Below are 21,200 nucleotides of genomic sequence, written 5' to 3' on the forward strand. Positions count from 1 at the left end.
TGTGAATGCTCTGAACTCCCATCTAAGCTCAAGGTTGTATATATGTGTAAATAAGCCATATATCATAAAGTCACCACAATCTCCACTGTGCCTCATTGTTCAAAGGGAAACAAAGACCTTGGGTAAAGTGCGCCTGCACTCCTGGAATCTCGCACTGCTCATAGAGATCAGGGTGGTGTATAATGATATTTAAATTAAGGTCAGTCTTAAATATGCGCCTCTGTTCCATTCATAGATCACCATGGTAGTAAATCTCCAAGGACAAAGGGAGATATCATGGATTTTGCTTCAGGTGTAGTCTTCCATCACTCACTAACTAGTTCTGCTTGGCATGTTCCAGAGGTGACATATTTGGCCTTGGGGATAGAAATAGATTTGAATGAACAAATAAGGTTGATACAAAGGCATTTTTAAATTCAACTTCATTCATCCTTCTTCTTTCCAAATAGTCTGCCTCTCATGTTTAAATAATAGTTTATTTATGGCACGAGTGGATCATAAGAGGATACCCTGGTTTGGCTGTCCGAAATTATTATTATTTTAATTGTCTTGTAATTTTATGGAAGCACTATTTCACTTTTCTCCCTTTTGCATAGAATATGCCATAAAAGGTAAAGGTAAATGTACCCCTGACTGTTAGGTCCAGTCCTGAATGACTCTGGGGTTGCGCACTCATCTCACTTTCAGGCCAAGGGAGCCAGTGTTTGTCCACAGACAGCTTCCAGGTCATGTGTCCAGCATGACTAAGCCACTTCTGGCGAACCAGAGCAGCGCACAGAAACACTGTTTACCTTCCCGCCGGAGCGATACCTATTTATCTACTTGCACTTTGACGTGCTTTCGAACTGCTAGGTGGGCAGGAGCAGGGACCGAACAACGGGAGCTCACCCCGTTATGGGGATTTGAACCGCCAAAAAGAGCATTTACAATAGAGGGAAGGTGGGGTGGAGATACTGTACAACACAGGGGAGAGAGAGAGAGAGAGGCATATATCATATTGAAATGTGCTACTGCAAAAAATCACAAGCAAAATACATTTACAGCGGAAACATGAATCTGTTTGCTTCTGTGTGTGGTTCTTACATAATAAGTTACTTTTACCATTTTAGTGACAGTCTCAGATCCTAATGAACAATTCTGCAATCAAACATACATCTGTGGGTTTTTCACCGTTTGCTCAATACATGGTAGTCAATAAACATTGTTCGTTCTAAATCTGTTTTCATAAATGATATTTTAAACATGATTATATAACAGCTTCTGTTATTTCATCATGCTGAGCTTTAGGCATATCAAGTAATCATGGGGCCAGTTTTCTACCTGAAAACACTTGCATTCCTACACCCTGCTACATCTGGCTTGGGATCCCAGTTCACCCCAATCCTTTCTTACCTTGCATGAACTCAGCGGCCTGTGCCCCATTGACCTGCTACTACTTACGTATTGCCAATAGGTTTACTTGATTAGTCACCTGATTTATTTCATGGCTGTAGAGATGCCGGGCTCCCCTACTTACTGGTGGGCAAATCTTTGTCAATTTATCAGAACCTATTAGGTGCTGGTTTCCTATTCTAAGTGGGAAAAGCGTATTCACCAATGCAGGCTGCCTGGGAAACAGGCCTCCAATATAGCGTTAAAGATACAATAAAGTTATCAGAAGCATTGGCTTGATTTTCCTCGAGGTGAAGCAGTTTACTGTTCCCAGTTCCATGCTTGTTCTTTTCCTTAGTAAGTGTGTATAGGATTTCTGCCTTGAGCAGGTTAATACTTCCGTCATGGGATGAAGAAAATACAATATCCGGTCAACCAGCCCACACCTTATCGTCTTGCAAAAGTTCATTAAAATATATTATAGGCTTTTCATGAGTGACCAAAATAAATGGGGACAGGTAGTATACGCCAAATAAATAAATCTATAAGCCAAATATGCCTAATCCTGAAGAAAGTTACAGTGCCATTCTGTAATGTCTACTCAGAAGTAGGCTCCTTTGTATAGGATAGCAGCTCAAAATGATCAGTATTGTGTTGCTCAGTTTTCTGTATTCTATATCTCCTGTTTCTCTGAAGTTAATAACCAGTTAATATTTTGCCTCTCTGGTTTCAAAAGAAAGAAGGGAGAACTTCTGGATTAGAGCCTGTGGCTCCAAACTAAGGATACACTTAACAAAACCAGAATCTGGAATCAACTTAACAACAACAACAATAATAGTGTTTAGCTCAATTTGTAAAATAATACTGTTTGCTAATATCCTTAAAAATTGAACACAGCTGTGTTTCAATTAATTTTGTTGTTTACACGGGTGATGATATCCAGTATATCCTTGCATTGAAATCCTTTTTAGGGCACTCAGTTATTTGGCATAATTGCCAATCTGTATGGACTTTTATTTTAATATATTTATGATAGTGTTTGGCTAAAGAGTAGTGCTTCAATCATTCAGCTATGGCAAGAGTTGCTTACAGCAATAGTCAGCTTGCCTGAAGAGCTTTGATTATTATTTTTCAAATAAAATAAATCTGTCTATTGGGATTATTTACAGGAGTGAGATGGACTAGAAACTACTAGGAAAACAAACACATCTTATTATTTTAGTTTCTGCTGTATAACTAACTATTCTATTGACTGTAGTGTTCATTCCATAAATACTGTTGGAATTGCTTCTGCAGACATCCGTATCTGTTTCATTGATTGTTCTGGTAACTGTGTGCTTTGACCCCCAGAGCACAGTTGTATTAAATAAAAAAAATAGTTCACCCATTTCCTTTTCAGCCTCTTCACACTTAAGGTTAAATAAGGTTTGACATATCTTCTTACTGTCTTCATATTTTGAAACAAGTCATCCAAAATGACCCTAAGAACACAACAACTTTTACTTTCGACAGTGTTGTGTCACAAAAGGACTTCTGGTTAATTTGGGGTCTCAGGGATCTTAGAAGGTGAGAGTCAAGAAAGACATTGATCATTTCAGGTAGGAAAACTGTTTTTGTCCCCATAATAGCAGTCTATGGTAAAGCATCCTAATGAAAACTTACACACACACGCGCGCACACACACACACACGCACAATCCAGTTAGCCAGACTAGACATGGCGAGGGTAGAAGCCAGAGGCCTGGTGGGAGAACTTCGCTGCTTCAGTGGGGTCTGCTGTATTCTCCAACTCTCAGGTTTCCTCTGGGTTGGTTTTATAGGTTATTGTGAGTCTGAAAACATATGGAAAATGTGTCTGGCAGTATATCACCAGAGGCTGTGAACATGACTGACAGTGCGTGAGCAGATTTTGGGCTAACCAGTTGCCCTTATCTCAGTCCGTTTTCCTGGATTGCTTAGGTGGCCTTGGGCCACATCCTGATAAGTGTGGTTCATACTGCCTTGCTCTCATAAAGGCTTCTGGTATTCTTTCACTCTGCTGAAGACTTCAAGCACTCAGCCATCTTTTATTTCCCATGGCTTCAGGCCTAATAACTAACATGGAAGCCACTCGTGCAAAAATCCACACGCTTATCCCTCTATGTCTATCAAGTGTCAGATTAGGACTAGGAAGACTCAGGTTCAAAATCCTACACACCAACCAAGCTTACTTGGTGCCTTTGGACCAATCACCAACTCTCATACAGTTGTGAGGATAAAATGAGGCAGTGGGGATGTGCTGGGCCTGGGGGTAACCCGGGAAACACAGTCCAGGACCGGTCCAGAATCCGAAGGTTTTGCTAGGAGTCAGTCCAACAGGGCCAAGGCAGGACACGAGGCAGGAAACCAGACAAGCGCAGGTACAGGACCTCAGGCAGGATCTGGCATACAGCAATGTTGCTCCCGCAACCTGGGATGGGGTCCAACAGCCTTTTATCTTTGTTGGGGTAGTGGACAGTTCTGATCCCCTGGCGACTCACCTCCCTGTTTCGCCCGAAGGCGAGCACTCCTCCTCCAAGTACTCAGGTCTCTCCTTCTCTCAGACCTTAGTCTCTGCAGTTCAGGAGACGTCGGTGGGTTACTAGACCCAGGGGCCACCTCAGCCTCCCCTGACCTAACTGGTAGTGGAGCAGCTGTAAGTGATGGCCCAGCTGAAGGCAACGAGGTATTCCCCGCATCTGGAGCCAGGGCAGGCTCAGGCCCCTGACTCGGCCCAGCTGGTGTTTGTTGCAGGGGAACCTGTGCAAACTGGAACTCTTCAGGATCAGACCCAGACTTGGTTCAGATGATGCCTGAGGCAAAGGATCCAGTGCAGACTGAGACTCCTCTGGTTCCGAGTCCGAGCCCGAGTCCCAGGCCATCACAGGGGAGAACCTTCAGCTTCTTGGAGGAAAGATGTATTATGAATATAATTAAAATAACAAATAAGTTAGTACTACAAACTATAAGAAAACCACTTTATTGGAACCCAGTAAAATGTCCTTAAGGAGAAAATACATTTGAAAAATACATTTGGAGGCAGGTGAGAATATTTCACTCTTTGCAGCATCTTTCCCTTGCCCCCCCCCCAAACAACCTTACACACATGTCATTTAAAGTTCTGCAAATTAGACTGGGGGCTTTAAGCTGGCTAGTTCCTCATATAGTGAAAACAAGGAGCTGGAAAATGAAACAGTGGCACCAGCCGTATTAATCTGTGATTTATTGCCGATAGGACAGAACTGCCCAGTTGTGCTACTACTTTTTATGAGTTCTCGTTTAAAGGCAGGCAATAAAATGGATACTAACACACACTCTCAGAACTTTTTATATTAATTTTGGTACAGAATTCTACAGAGGCAGCAGGTTTGGGTTTTTTTTTGAAGTCTCAAGAACTAGTTTAGATGTTTTATTTATCTGGGGCTTCTCAGAGCATCTCAGTTGGTGTATCAGGATGGCACAACATTTTTGATGACTTCAGCAATGCTACAATGGAAGTAGGGTAATTCTTTGGTAACTCATCTTGGATTTTGACAAGTGTAATAAACATTTCAGATTGCAAAATGTTGATATACCTTTGCCTTTCACTCGTGTTAGGACTGTAGTTACCTTCAAAGGGACCTTGCATTCTAATAAACATTTATCAATTCAGCAACACATATAATGCACAATCTTTTGAAAAGCTACATATTACCCAGGAGGCTGCTTGAGATGTTCTAACAAAGCACCACAAGTGAAAGCCTCCCCCCCCCCCCCAGTTATACTTCTGCCTCTGTTACTGTTTCAGGCACTGGAAGGAGATGTGCTATCCCTTGTGGGGAAATGCATGTTCTGCCAAGGTACTGGGAGAAAACATATTGTTATTCACTATCCATTCTCCAAGTAGACGGAGTTCTCAGGGGTTTCCTAGGAATGAAGGTCGCTGGAGACTTATGGTGTCTTTGTGATATATGGTTTTATTTACGCATATGTACAGGCTGAGCATAAGATGGAAAGCACATAGCAATAACTCTTCAACAGATAATGATCAAGGTTTCTAGGACCTCCCTAATGTCAAATACGCAGGATTCAACACAGTGTGAGGCAGGCCTCTCTGTCCCTTCTTAGCCCAGTTTTTAAGACCAAGATGTCATTTATCCTCCTCCATACGGATCCACACCTTGCTGACACCAGCTCTAGTTAAAGGAGAAGGAAGGCCTACTCCCATCTGCTCAAATTTCAGAATCTTCAGCTAGTTGTTTCTGTGGCACACTTTTGTCTGACCTTAATGAAGTTGATACTTATAGACTTGGGCAGAGCACACACACACACAAAATGCAAAATGAACCACTCATCATAGAAACCAGTGGTAGAATGTGGGTGCCCTTCAGTGTTTAATTGTTATTTTAATCAGTGATAAAGTATAGATTTCTTTTCATGGTCCTTTTCATTTTCTACAAAGACTGTAAACAAAATATATAAGGAATTACAGCCATTACACAGAAAGCCTGTTCATGAAATATCAATGTTCTAGACAAGTTACTATTACTGATAAAATAGCTTTTTTTAAAAAAACCAATATTCTCTTTTCCAGATTGCTACAACTTGAATTATTGATTTCTAAGCTGTATTTTTTAAAAAATTCTCAAAACAAGAAGGCTGAAATAGTCATGATTGCATATGCAATAGAAGAAACTGTGAAATAGGTACCCAGAATGTTGCAGCAGGTCCCTTTCCTGTTTGAGCTTTCGAAAGCCTGTGTAGAACAGGGATTAGTATATTAGATGTGGCCAATAGTGGGAGGTGGGGTGAAGCCACAGAGCTTCCTTCTCAATACCCAGTGTCTCTACAGCTTACCTGGATAGCACAGGTGGGGGAATGCAATGACAAGTACACAGGGAGGAGCACCAGATGAGCTCCACTAATGTGTCTGTCCAGCCGTCCACTTGCCACCACGCTGGCCAAGTAAGCTATTGAAGCTTACTCAGCCATGAAGCTTACTTGGTGTTCTTGAGCCAGTCCCAATAGCTCAGATTTGCCTACCTCCCAGGGCTGTTTTGAAGACAAAGCAGGGTAAGTCTCAGTATGGTGCCATGAGCTATTTGGAAGAAAGCTTCGAATACGATAGATAGATAAAAAAGGTAAAGGGACCCCTGATCATTAGTTCCAGTCGCAGAATACTCTGGGGTTGCGGCGCTCATCTCACTTTACTGGCCGAGGGAGCCGGTGTACAGTTTCCGGGTCATGTGGCCAGCATGACTAAGCCGCTTCTGGCGAAGCAGAGCAGCGCACGGAAACACCTTTTACCTTCCCTCCAGAGCGGTGCCTATTTTTCTATTTGCACTTCATGCTTTCGAATTGCTAGGTTGGCAGGAGCAGGGACTGAGCAAGATAGATAGATAGATAGATAGATAGATAGATAGATAGATAGATAGAATAAACAATAGTATCCTTAATAGCAGTAGCTACTGGTGCTGGCAGTTCCGGCAAGGCTGTGTTGCTCACTTGACTTTCTAACTTTGTGCTGTTGCTGTTTAAGAAGATGCGGAGGCAGACTCCCTGTTCAGGCAGACTCCCTGTTGCCCTGCCCCTCTCTCTCTTGGCACAATAGTGTGTGGCACTGGGATGCCAGGTCAGCATCAACAGCACTGCCAGTGGTGCCCTGACAGTCACTACTGATCTGTGGTGTAGGAGAAACTGCAGTGTGCTCTTTCTGCCTCTCTGTTTGGTTAGCCTCTCAGCAGAGATGCACAACCCCCTTCACATCTTATGCCTCTTCCATGATGAACAGGACAATGTGCAGGCATATGCTAGCCTTGCTGTTTCTGTTGCATCCCTGTTGCCCGCCCCATAGCCCTCCACACATTGGAAGGTAAAAGTCAGTAGTGTGTTCATGTAGGCTCCCTGCCCTGATCCAGCCTACAGGAGCAGAGAACTTACCCTTCCAGTGGCTGGATGTCAGGCTTCGGGGAATCGGATCCCTCCCCCAGTGGCAGTAAATAAGCAGATCAAACGAAAGAAGTGTTCTTACTAGATAAGTTCTTTAATAATCACAGCGAGAGAGGAATGCATCTCTCTCTAAAAAATGGCATTGCTCCCAGTAAAGGTTTACCCCCTCTGTACCCATTAATCTACATCATTCCTATGTCAAGTAATCTGAGCTTGTTGCTGTTGTACTTTCTGTTTTATCACTCTCAAAGCCCGTCCAGTCCTAGGCCGAGGAGGGGTCTGGAATACTGTCCTCCTGCCCTTGGAAAGGTTCAGGAGAAGGGGGCAGCAGCTCCCACCATTCCTCCGCAGTCTAGTCCCTGACAGTAGAGGGCTGTGGGACTGCGATGGGAACATGGCAAAGGGGGCGGGGCCATGGTCATTCCTTTCAGATGAGAAGAGAACACATGAAAAGGCCTTCTGTGTCAGGCACAAGGCATGAAGGCAATGTTTCAAGCCTCCTGCTTTTACTGGTCACATCTGTGTAGTGTTTTTGTCATTTTGATTTATCAGTCTTGCTCATCTTCTTTCAGCTGCATTTTTTAAAAAATGTCCTTTGTCTAAAAAGCAGTTCATATTCCAGAAAGTATGGGTTTGAGACACAGGCATTTACACACATTTTGTGCTTCCTCACAAATGCTATCACACCCCACCCTTGAATAGGGGTATAACCCATATAAGGAGACTGCATTTTTAATCTGTTCTGTGTTGAATTGGATGAGATACCTCAAACCTTACATAAAATATAGTAGGCTGAGCTGAGGACATCAATACATAAGCATGTCACATGTTGTCTGGCCCTAAGATTAAAACTCTCTTTCCTTGATACATGGCTTCAGTGAACATTTTTTGTCTTTTGAAAGAAATAATAGGGTGCTGTGTCATTGCTTGCTTTTAAGGTGGCTGGAGGGTGTTTGAAAATGCCCTTTTTATTATACAAATAATCTCCCAAGTGGTCTGCACTCTGCAACACTCTCAAATTCTCAGTTAAATCTCAGGGAAAGACATTGTAAAGTGATTCCTGCCATGGGGCTTTTTCAGCTTAGGAAATGCAAGCAGCCAAGGAGGCTGCAGATGGCTGGAAAAATTGTTCACGGGAAAGAGAAAAAAGCACAAACCACCCTCATCAACCTCACAGTGATGAAGTAAGGTCAAATCCCTGCACCTACCAGAACTCTAAAGTGCCCCAAGAATGGGGAATATCTCTTTCTATCACAGGGAAAGAAAGCTCCAGATGAATAGGGGAGATTTCAGTGCAACACTAGTAATTATTTAAGGCACGAAATAAGGCAAAAACAAGATATGTATCTGCAAACGGCAAACATCTAGTTTGGAACTAAGAGAAATGCAAATCTACTTATGCAGAAAGGAAATGAAAGGCTATGAGGGCTGCTTCCAATTTTCTTATGAGCCATGTTTTTATGTTCCATTTTTTCCCTGTTGCAGTGTGTTTCAAATGCCTGCTTCTAAGGCAATTTCTCAAGAAATATTCTGAGGTAGTAACAGCGTAAGGCATTATCGATCCCCTGGCAAATGCTTAAAGAATGGTTGGAGCGACGGTAGCGACTTTCATATCAGTTTCCTGTGTTGGGAAGCAAAGAAGTTAAATAAAAGCTAATTGTGGGGGAAGAATCATGTGGGTGGAAGTCAAATGCTAACTCTTATTGATTACAAAGCAGAAAGGCACCAGATAACAATGAGAGCAGCATCTTTTCCCTGTTGCTTTGCAGAACCTTTGCATTAGCCCACTTGTTTGGGAAGTGGGAAATTTATCTTTGGTTAGGAAGAATAATGACTCTTGCACCATTTCTGCAGGTGTCTATGGTCGTGTATATCTGCAAGATGCTTCAGCACACTTATTGTCCCCAAACTAGTATACCATATTTTATGCTATTGATTTGAAGAAAGCATTTTGGGTCACTTCAGATGCCCATTTTATTGAACATTTATCTTGATTTTTTTATTTTTTATTTTGCAGAAAGTTTGTGAGGAGTTTAGATGATGTCAGCTATTTACAGAGCATTCAGCCTGATTTGTTTGCAGGGAGGTTTGTAATGTCAAATAAACCAAGTACTATTCCACACATTCCAATGCATTTTCCTGTTAGTTTTGCCTTATCACAGAAAGTTTGTGGGCTTTTTTTGGACGGGGGTGGGGGGTGGGGAGCTCCAAATCAACTTTAATTTGCCAATCTATGATTGAAATGGTAACAGTGCAAGAGGTCCCTTGGAATTTCTTCCTTACAGTCTACATTGCTATCCTTTCAGTACTTTTTTTTGTCCCTCTGCATTTAGATCTGCTAACTTTTTTTAACAGACTTTGATTGATTCCTAACATGTGATGAATAAAAATAAATCATTCAGATGCATAAATCATAAATATAATAAATTATATACATTCTAAAGTGTGTTAACACATATCATAATATTATGATTTATGGCATTGAAGCACCTTGATCTACCATGACATATTATTTGATATTACCAGCTGAAGAAGGTGTTTACTCCGAAACAGGGCCCTGTCCTGGTCACCACTACTGATTCGTACATCTGATTCACACTCCGGATACTCCGTTTTGGCCCTATTTGATCATTTATTCTTTATTCTTTATTCTGTTTTTATATATATGGACTCTTTTTGACTTCCATTAAGACTTGTATAAAACAATTGTTGTGCACTGGTATTTCATGTACCTTTGTACCATATCACTGCATATTTGAAACTACATTATTTCTGTACTTAAACGTTGTATCCAAACTTACTATTACTTTAAAACCATTGTACTTACATGTTATATTTAAATTTACTACTAGCTTCAAACTGTTATTCTTAGCAGAATATACACGTTTTTCATCTCAACTCTTGAGTAGGAATTATTCCTTAAATTGAAAATTGTGGCCAGAGTTCTTGGTATATCCTTTTCAGTGCATTTCCAACAAGAACTCCAATTTCTTTAATGATTAGGAACTGGTGGCATAACACAAGGCATCCAGAGTCCCCGGCCACAGAAGGAAAGAATGCAATTTGAAAGTGTGAGCATTGGTTTCTCTGCTTGGAATATATCTGGAAGGGGTGGCAGGTGGTTGCTTTTGGCTGTGTGCACAGACATGCCTCCACACTACGTTTCTGAGATTCCAGTTCATATATTCCAGTTGCTTTCCATAGTCTTCCTTGAACAACATATGTCTGCAGTGCAATCAGAACTTTGGAAGATATTTATGTTCTCAGCAGATTCACCTTTGCAGGTTTGCAGAAGTCTAGCAAAAAAAAGGAAGCAGTACAAAGCTGATTCCAGCTGATACTCTAGTGGTATCCTGGTTGATGTTAACCATGGTTTCCACAGTTACATATATTTGTAGCAAGAAGTTGTGATTAGTGCTAAGAAGATAAGCAGAAGGGACATGCTGGTAAGATAAATGGAAGAAGTGGAAGGAGAAGGAACGTGCAATCATTTCCCACCATGTTTTATAATGAGCCAGTGTTTGCACTGGCTCAAAGGGAGACAGACAAGAGAGAGACAATTCACCAATGTTTTTTATTATTTTAAAATGGGGAAACAACCCTATAACACTTTATTCCTCAAATCCACAGTAATATTTCTAGCAGAAGCTGCATTATTTTGTGAGTGCAGAAGAGATCTTCAGTGACTTTTTCAGTATGCATAATTTAGACTGTTGATAATATTTTATACCAAATTGAGAATACACCAAAGGAATTATTTATGCAGGGGAAAATATCCTGCTGTGTAAAGATAAATATTTTCTATAATTTATTAATAATTCCTATCATGACAAAAAAGAGAGACAACCCTCATGTATTAACACAAAGGAAATAAATCACTGTTAAGAAGCATGAAGTGGCCAAACTACTTGTTAAGTTCTTAGAGCTGAAAATATTTGCGGTGACACCCTGTAATTTCTAAGTCTTCTGCACATTAATTTTCTTCTTAACATTTTTGCTTGTATTTAAGCTCTGGCTCTCCACTCTGCTTTACTTCTCATTCCTGCATTTCATCAAGTGTTAAATCAACACATCAACTCTGACTATGCAAAGTGCATACCGTAAGTCTCTCAGTCCTACAATGGCAGGATTCAATGCAAGTCAAACATGGCACTGAAAACTGTGATCTGGAGTACCCAACTTCAGTGAGCCGCCATAGACTGTCCTCATATGCTGTCTAGCTGTCTGTGACATATAGTTAAATAACTGTTACCATTCTGTTCATAACAGCAGAGTGCCTGTTTTTGATATGAGACTCAGGAAGGTGGTCAAAGATGTCATAAGTAAGAGTTTCAAAAGACAACATAAAGTGTCATTTCGGGGGGGGGGGGGAATCAATCCCTTGCAGTGCCAAATATTTCATAGTATAGTTGTAGTGCCATGACAGGACATCTTTCTGGAATTGTCATTGGAAAGAACCCACATTGCTTTGCAGTAACAAAAATAGTCATTTTCACAGCAGTGGAGCTGAAATCTCAGCTCTGTTGGAGGAGTAGTGCTTCAGCATCTGCCCTTGGGCAAATCCTCCTGCTCTTTAATTTAGATAAATTAATTAGGGATCAATTAGATAATAAATATTTCTAGAAAACAAGCTTCTCAGTTCCTTTCTTTATTTCAAAACAGTGGTCGCAGGGAACATCCAACAAATATTACAATCTCTTTAATATTTTACAAACGTCATTTCTGTAAAGGCATTACTCACAAAAAGTTGTTGCGTCAGTAAGTTGGATCCAGAGAAATGCCAAGGATGGGGTATGGGTGGTGAAAGTTTACTTTCCTGCCTGTTCTTCCCAAGGCAGTTCTCTGAGCTCTCTGAAAAGACTTTTCCGAGTGGGATAGTCTGTGGCACAGGCAGAAGTGCTGATCTCTGAGAAATGGGGGAATGAGTTTATAGGAGGCTCAGGGGACTGGATTTTTTCTTGGGGGGTGGGAAGCATTGGCTTCTGCCCACTCCTTTCCTCATGCATTTCTCCAAAGCAATGTGACTAGTCAGGGTTGTAGATTATGGCTATAAACATCTAAACATGGTTTACTTGTTAAATGTGTGTTTTAAACATGACAAACCTAGACAGCATCTTAAAAAGCAGAGACATCACCTTGCCAACAAAGGTCCGTATAGTGAAAGCTATAGTTTTCCCAGTAGTGATGTATGGAAGTGAGAGCTGGACGACAAAGAAAGCTGATTGCCAAAGAATTGATGCTTTTGAATTATGGTGCTGGAGGAGACTCTTGAGAGTCCCATGGACTGCAAGAAGATCAAACCTATCCATTCTGAAGGAAATCAGCCCTGAGTTCTCACTGGAAGGACAGATCGTGAAGCTGAGGCTCCAATACTTTGGTCACCTCATGAGAAGAGAAGACTCCCTGGAAAAGACCCTGATGTTGCAAAAGATGGAGGGCACAAGGAGAAGGGGACGACAGAGGATGAGATGGTTGGATAGTGTTCTTGAAGCTACCAGCATGAGTTTGACCAAACTGCAGGAGGCAGTGGAAGGCAGGAGTGCCTGGCATGCTCTGGTCCATGGGGTCACAAAGAGTCGGAGACGACTAAACAACTAAACAACAACAACAACAAAGTAACATGCATCTCATCTCTGCTGTAGTGTGATATTCTGTTACAAAAGCGCTGGACCAGAATGCTGCTGGGTTGTTGTTTTAAAATTCTTTATAAGTTTTGCTTTGAAAATGGGTTCATACAGTAAGGTTTGATGGTTTGTTTCTTTGTCTTGCCTTGTGAGATACATTGCATCAGTACAAACTCAGCCCTGATATTCTTTCTGATGGGTGGGATATCAGACTATTTGAAAAGAAAACATGGTCACTGTGAATGAATGCACAGTTGCTAGAATTAATCTGGGGTCAAAGGAAGCCCCTTCATTGTGAAGGTGTCTGCCAGGAGATTTGAATGTGTTTCTGTCAAGTCAAGCTTCTCAATCTCACCTTTTCAGTTGGATTAGATAATAAGTATCATTGTGTTTAAACTGGTATAATTCTGTACAGTAACTGAAGAGTGCAGAAGTGATACTGACACCATAACTGTAGTAAGTCTGGGCGAAGATACTGACCCTTTGTTAACTAGAAGTAACATATCCTTTGCTACTGTACAAATCTGCAAGATGGTTAATAATAACAGAGGGGTAGGACTCATTCCAGCAAATAGTCTGCAGCAATTGTTAACATGCCAGCCAATTTTGTATTTATTGTAAACACTGAATAAATGCAGCTCAATCACACTAAAGTAATTTTTACTGAAGCTGATTGCATCTGCAGCAGCACATCCAAAGAAACGCACACAAAAAAGTAATTTTTACTGAAGCTGATTACATCTGCAGCAACACATTCGTAGGAATTAAATTATCACCACTTCCGTTTATGGAATTATCATCATGAAAGTGTTTCACTCTCTTATAAATCTGATAAGGTTGCTTTCTGATGACATAGGCCCACTCTGCTGATTGCTTCCATAAATGCCTACTGCTGCTTGGTGTAGCTGAAATTAGAAATATCAGAACATGGGTTGCTTCGACACAAACCTGTTTTCTCTGGGAATCACACTATTTTTTTGTTGCTGTGAAGTATTGTGAGGAATCGAGACAGTGTCCCTTCAATGCCTTACGGTCCATTGTTTCCCCTCTTACTCCCTAGTTTTGGAGGTGATATTTTGGCTGTGCACAGAAATGCTGCACCAATCATGAGTGGACTGGCAAAGTACAATTTGCTTAACTTACCATTATATGTCACTTTCACCATTACACTTAGAGCTCACTTCTATTTGCAGCTCTTCAGAGAAAAGTCTCACTGCTGCCATGATTCAGAGCTCTAGCAGAACACAGCACTGACATATAAAATATGATTTCTTTTATATAACTGCACTTGTGCTGCATTGTGACAGGGAAAAAGTAGTGGGGATGCTGATGTGAGCTATAAGTGTAATGGGAGCAGAGTGGTAAATCTTTGCCTAAAAAGACAGTGTATCAAAATATCTTGTAACTATATTGTTAGTTGTTCCATGCTGCCCTACCTTACTGTTGTTGTTGTGGAAACAGATTCTTCTTCTGAATGGTAATACAGTACAGTGGTACCTCGGGTTACATACGCTTCAGGTTACATACGCTTCAGGTTACAGACTCCGCTAACCCAGAAATAGTGCTTCAGGTTAAGAATTTTGCTTCAGGATGAGAACAGAAATTGTGTTCCGGCGGTGCAGCGGCAGCAGGAGGCCCCATTAGCTAAAGTGGTGCTTCAGGTTAATAACAGTTTCAGGTTAAGAACGGACCTCCGGAACGAATTAAGTATTTAACCTGAGGTACCACTGTGTAACCATTAAAATCCTCAAGAATATTGCTAGCATGTTTGGTAAATGGAATTATATATATACTACAACTGCCTGGAGGAAATCAGCCTTAGATAGTACTCAGTTGTTAGTTTTTCTTTAAGGTTTTGTGTTCTTCTTTTGTATTTTTATATTGTGAACCTCCCTGTAATCTTTGAATGAAGGGCAGGATACAAATTTGAAGAAGAAGAAGAAGAAGAAGAAGAAGAAGAAGAAGAAGAAGAAGAAGAAGAAGAAGTGCCTATAGATTTTTCCTGAAACAGCAACAGTTCCCAGAAACCCAGTTTGCTATGTGTAGTGATCTCAGTTTCTGTTAGGAATTCATGTTTTATGTTCTGGCCATTAATTACAAAAAAAATGCCAGTTATCAAACATAATTTAGTAATCAGCATGTACTGGTAGTTATTAGGATGTATTGGACTGAGCGTGTACCAGATTTTAGTTTTGGTAGTGGCTTAGTTACAACCATGCATAAATTGCACATGCCCTATTTTGAAGGAAAGATGAATGCACAAATGCCATGTTTTATTTATTTTCCCAAATATTGGGAAAACTCCATGACCCCAGTGAGTGAAGGTCAAAGGGCTGTGAGAAGGGATAATTAATTTGTAATTTCACCAGTGTTACATTAAAACTATGTACACATCATTACAACATTATAAATTGCAAAGCTTTCTTCAAAAAAATCATTTTTTTGTTATGAATAAATTTAGCCACAATCAGAAATGGTACTGTTGAGTATTAGGAAGTGCCTAATCTTCACAGTTTGAAATACTTGTAGTTATGATTGTATTTTAGATTCATAAAAGCCTAATAAAGCTTCACGGTCTGATCGCTCAGCTGCCTTGCAGTGGGAGGGAAACTTCAGACATAGATGTTCATCATTTGGTGATTGCGACATAATGTTATGACTTGCAGGTGTGAAAGAGCCATTACAGATGTATCATGTCAGGCATAATGATTTTCTTTTTACATATATGCTATCAGCTGATGTACATACATGAATGTATAAAGTAACCCTGAGCCATACCTCTCTGAGCAGAGCTGGATGCACATTTGACGCGTCTCCAGCAAAGTACCATCTCATTCAACATCAGTGATGCCTTCATTGTGCTTGCCCGTGATGGTCAACAGCAGAATTGTAATCTGCAGTGAGGTGGCTGTGATGTTCCTGGCACTTTAAATTTGCCACCGTACTCCAAATGAGACATCACATAAGGTCATGGGGGGGGGGATCAATAGCTGGTGCCTTGGGTGCACCTGCAACACAAGGTAGAATCTGAGTTGACAATGAGTAGCCCATTCAGCATGATTTAGGTTAGATGTAAGCACCCATGAATCCTCAATAGCTATCAGAATATGTCTGGGTATATCTGGTCCTGATGCTAGTTCTTGCTTTGATAGTTAATTTTAGCTGCTCAGAAGCTGTTACCCATTTTACAATTTGATTTTAAGGTTTTTTGTGGTAACCATAAGTAAGGTTAAGTCCAGTCAAAGGCGACTATGGGGTTGAAGCACTCATCTCGCTTTCAGGGTGAGGGAGCTGGCATTTGTCCACACATCTTTCCGAGTCATGTGGCCAGCATGACTAAACTGCTTCTGGTGCAATGGAACACTGTGACAAAATCTAGAGCCCACGGAAATGCTGTTTACCTTCCTGCCATAGCGGTACCCATTTATCTACTTGCACTGGTGTGCTTTCGAACTGCTAGGTTGGCAGGAGCTGGGACAGAGCAACAGGAGCTCACCCAGTTGCGGGGATTCGAACCACCGACCTTCTGATTGGCAAGCCCAAGAGGCTCAGTGGTTTAGACCACAGCGCCACCCGCTTACCATAAGTAACTCTGTGAAGCTACAAACCTAAACTCACATGCCTGGAAGTGAATACCACAGAACAAGCATAACATGGATACTGATACCTCAAGGCAGGCAGATAAATTGGTGCTGGTGTTTAAAGAGCTAACATGCTGTGGTCACTAGAATGCTGAGAAATATGTGCATGTTTAAAATGGGATTTTTGTGTATTACCTCTCAATCAACTATAATTGCACAAACTGAATTTGCCAGTATGTGACTGAATCATACATGGAAGTGCCCTGAGATGATAAGAAAACAAGTTAAGTTGCTCTCTGGTTATCTCCGTTTGTATATATATATGTGCTTTTTCCCAACCAATTTCAACATTGGTTGGAAAAAAGTAATATAGGAAATAAGCCCAAACTGGAAGTCATGTGAAAATAAACTTGAGCAAGGAAAGAGAAGTGAAATAGATCTTGTTACGCAGTAAATAAAGGGCAGGAGATAGAAATGGTAAGTTATAGGTGGGAAAATAAGCACATAAATGGAAGGCAAATTTCAGGGCAGAAAAAAATCATTTATAATTCCATATAGAGAGAGCTTTTGAATTATGGTGCTGCTTTTGAATTATGGTGCTGGAGGAGACTCTTGAGAGTCCCATGGACTGCAAGAAGATCAAACCTATCCATTCTGAAGGAAATCAGCCCTGAGTGCTCACTGGAAGCCCTGAGTCCTTCTGAAGCTGAGGCTCCAAGACTTTGGCCACCTCATGAGAAGAGAAGACTCCCTGGAAAAGACCGTGATGTTGGGAAAGATGGGGGGCACAAGGAGAAGGGAATGACAGAGGACAAGATGGTTGGACAATGTTCTCGCAGCTACCAGCATGAGTTTGACCAAACTGCGGGATGCAGTGGAAGACAGAAGTGCCTGGCGTGCTCTGGTCCATGGGGTCACGAAGAGTCGGACACAACTAAATGACTAAACAACATAGAGAGGGGAGGCACTTGTCATACATGTATAGGATTGCACTACAATTTATCTTGATGTCCTTTCCACCATGTTGTGTCTGTATAGCATTAATGGAATAAGTAATGCATGTTCTGCAAATGCTTGGCATCACAGCTGTATTTCTTGACTTCAGGTAAGCTATTTAAAGAAGGCTCTTGTCTACATAAAACGTTTTAGTTTTAAGGAAATCAATCATTCCAATCACAAATTCTAAATTGCCACCTAATCCTCTAATAAATAAATTCTGTATACCACCAGCTTAGAACATTTTTTAAAATAATACTTGTGGTGAGTAATTGGCTATAATAAAGCACAACCATTTTCGTTGTGGGATTTGCTTTCTAATAAATTGTAATGGAAGTGTAACCTGTCAATCTAACGACAGGATTTCATTAAAATGTATTATGTCATAAATATATTCTGTGGCTCCTTACCTGGGAGTAATCTGTCATCCTGATCCCAAATCAGTTGAATATCAGCTGAGTGCTCACTGGAAGCCCTGAGTGCTCCTGAAGCTGAGTATATTAATATCAGCAACCTAAGCAGGACACATTTTCCTTCTTTGCGTTCTCGAGTCCCCCTTCTCTCTCAAACTAGATGCATACCCAAGCACTATACAAAAAATGAATGACAATTGATCCTAAGGCTCAGCTCTCCATTGCAAGCTCATCTAATGGCTGCACATTAAATAATAAGGGCTTCTAAATAGTGTCACGTCACATTCAACACACTGCTTTCCAATGGAGACCATTCACATGCCCCACTGCAAGTCATTGGAAATAATGAGAGGTGTTGAGGTATATGTTGCAGCTCTCATAAATGAACTTGAAATGTGAAATTTCAGATGAGTTAAAAGCTTTGTGCTGTATTCTGCATAGATAGAAATAGCCTTAAAATGTTTAACAGCTATGTTCTAATTTGATGGCTCGGGCTTATAGAAGACACATTAAAAATGTTAATATATGCAAAGTTTTTAGAGAGTCTCAAACCACCATATTCCATGAAAGCCTGAATAATAAAAGCAAAACATCCAACAATAATTTCAGCTTTCATAAAACAAAAAGTAATTGATTCCTTTGGTTGTATAGAAATTATATATGCAAATTTGTTTATTTAACTAAAGGGGAGCACATTTTCTGTTTGCTGGATGATATATTTGCATTTTGTTTTTGTTGATTTCCCAATATGGATTCTATCTTGGTTTTCAATTAATCTGAGTAATTAATTAATTTTTGTTTGTTTAAAGTGATGCTTATTTACATAAGTTCTATTGTTTAGAGAGTACATAAACGGCTACTGAGACTGATTTAATATCTCAACCTCACTTTTGTGAAAATATGTATAGAGTAGAAAGTAACTGGGATTGTGTATGATACGCAATAAACCTTAATATGAAAAGTTACTGGTTTTCTGAATACTGATTTAAAATTATTTATTTGGGTTCACTTGCAAAGCCCTGTGATGATTTAAAACTCTAGTGTGGTATGTTGCAACCCATGGCGCTGGTTGCCTTATAGCTTTCAGTTATTTCAGACATCGCATTTCAGCGTACAATTTGCATCGATGCTCTGTAGGGAGTGAAACAATGACCTTTCTGCCCTTAATGTCAGTTTGGGACTTTGTCCAAGCTCAGATCTAATGTAGGTGCTTTTTATGCCCCTTAAAGACCAGATAATGAGGAAAAGATTTAGTGGTAGTAATACGTATCTCAGGAAACTGTAACATTCCAGATTTTAGTGGACTCCAACTCCCATCAGCTCAATCAATCAATAGACTTTATTTGCGTAGCCGACAGGCCATAGCATCAAAGGACGAACACCGACAAAAATACATTACAAATATAGTTACCATAAAATCTTGTGACCTATTAAAACCCTAGGTAGAAGCTGGATTATCATTCATCAATGACCCTCTGTCCCATGGGCGGCGGCCCTTTCTCTGATAGATTGTTCCAGGTCGGTTAAGTAAATAGCTCTAGCCGGCATGGGCAGTGGGTCAGGGATGGTATGATCTGCACAAATAAAGAGCCACAGGCTCCCATCCCTGCTGTAGATAATTGTTTTTATTAATATTCTCTAGGATTTTCATTAATGTGCAATGTGGAAAGCCTTACAGCAATGATCTGTGGGTACCCTCCCCCCAATATAGGTAACATAACTGGACAAAAGCCCTAGTCCATAAATATGAATACATATATATATATATACATACATACATACATACATACATACATACTGTACATACATACATGCAGAGATAGATTGCGTGCTTTATATCAAATTTGTTACAGGAATTATCAGGTCAAAGTCAGTTGTCTCTAAGTTAACACTGATACCCTCCAACGGTTTGAACAGTTGGCAAACCATTTCATTTTCAGTCTAACAACTTTAGATTTTCAGGCAAGGGGGTAATTAAAAATTATGCTTTGTAACTTCAAAAATCATTTTAGGAATGCTGCCAGAGTTCTTTGTGCCATAATTTAGTGTTGTGAATTATTTGGCCCAGGCAATGGAGCAGCGTGATGCTAAACATGTATAGTATACCAATCTTATGGTCTTGAGGACTTTGCCCTTGGAGAGTGCTCTGATCGTGGTACCATATGAGTTTTGAGGGTGGATGGAGAGCCTTTGAAACCACTGGATCCAAATTCTTCATATTCCCTCAGCATGCCCTTAGAAAAGAGATCTCGAGTATGGCAATCCCATTAGGACAAATGGGAGGGGAAATCTGGAAAAGAGAACTAGAAGAACACTGTTAATTAAAACACACACACACACACACACACACACACCTGCACAAAAAAATATTAAAATATTTATATACCAATTTTCTAGACAACCCCCCCTCCAAAGCTGTTTGCAACAATAAAAACAAGCATTGAAAAATCAATTATTACTAAAGCAGAGAATAAAATGGACTTAAAACTACACATTAATTAGGAGTCCTTTGAGACTGACAAGCCTTTGGATTTGGTTCCTCTTCCTCGTGGGATTCTCACTCACCTGCCCACTTTGTGTTTGTCTCCCAGCTTACTTTCTAATTTAGAAGTGTGTTCCATGTTCTCTCGTAGGAACACTGGTCTCTGAGCAAAACCAGAAAACTATCCTAGTGTTTCTACGTTGGCATCCTCATGCCTTTGAGGCTTCCTCATGCTATCCCTCTAGCATATGCAACTTCGAAGTGAAGCTCAGGCTCGTGATGTAGAAGTAAACCCCACTGAATTCAATACTGTCAATTGTTTGATTTACTGTGAATAATGACAGGTTATAATTGCAGCTGCCATGTTATATCTGCATTTCATATTTTTTTTAAGTGAGAATAAACATCTCCCCCCCCCTGCATCTATCTGTATGAATTCTCGATATGTTTGTATGTGCATTAGCTTCTGCAAACAAAGTATGCTTAAAAAGAAAAATGTTATAGTTTCCACTACTGATGCGTAATAAAATTCTTGACTCTGACACTTTCGTTTAACTTCAGCTTATTAAAAAGGTAAAACTTCTGCATTTAAATTGGAAAACTGGCCTTAGGGGTTTTATTGTATTGCAAGAAAGGGGTAAATTATTGCCCCGTATACTTCCATTATTTTCTTTCTTGGACAAATGACTTGTTTATATAAATAAAATATGAGAGTCTGAAAAACATGTGGATTCCATGCTGATAAAGTAATATAAATGTAGATGCTTTAAGTACATGTTTTATTTTTC

At 40.3% G+C, this 21,200-nt stretch overlaps 1 protein-coding gene across 5 annotated transcripts in view; it reads left to right on the forward strand.

Annotated features, from left to right (window-relative positions):
* CSMD3 (CUB and Sushi multiple domains 3) overlaps positions 1 to 21,200 on the forward strand; it is a 591,548-nt gene that overhangs the window by 328,518 nt on the left and 241,830 nt on the right. The gene's annotated exons all lie outside the window — the stretch shown is intronic.

This window comes from Podarcis liolepis, assembly GCF_965112155.1.
Source record: "Podarcis liolepis genome assembly, chromosome: 8".
In the NCBI taxonomy this organism is placed as follows: domain Eukaryota; kingdom Metazoa; phylum Chordata; class Lepidosauria; order Squamata; family Lacertidae; genus Podarcis; species Podarcis liolepis.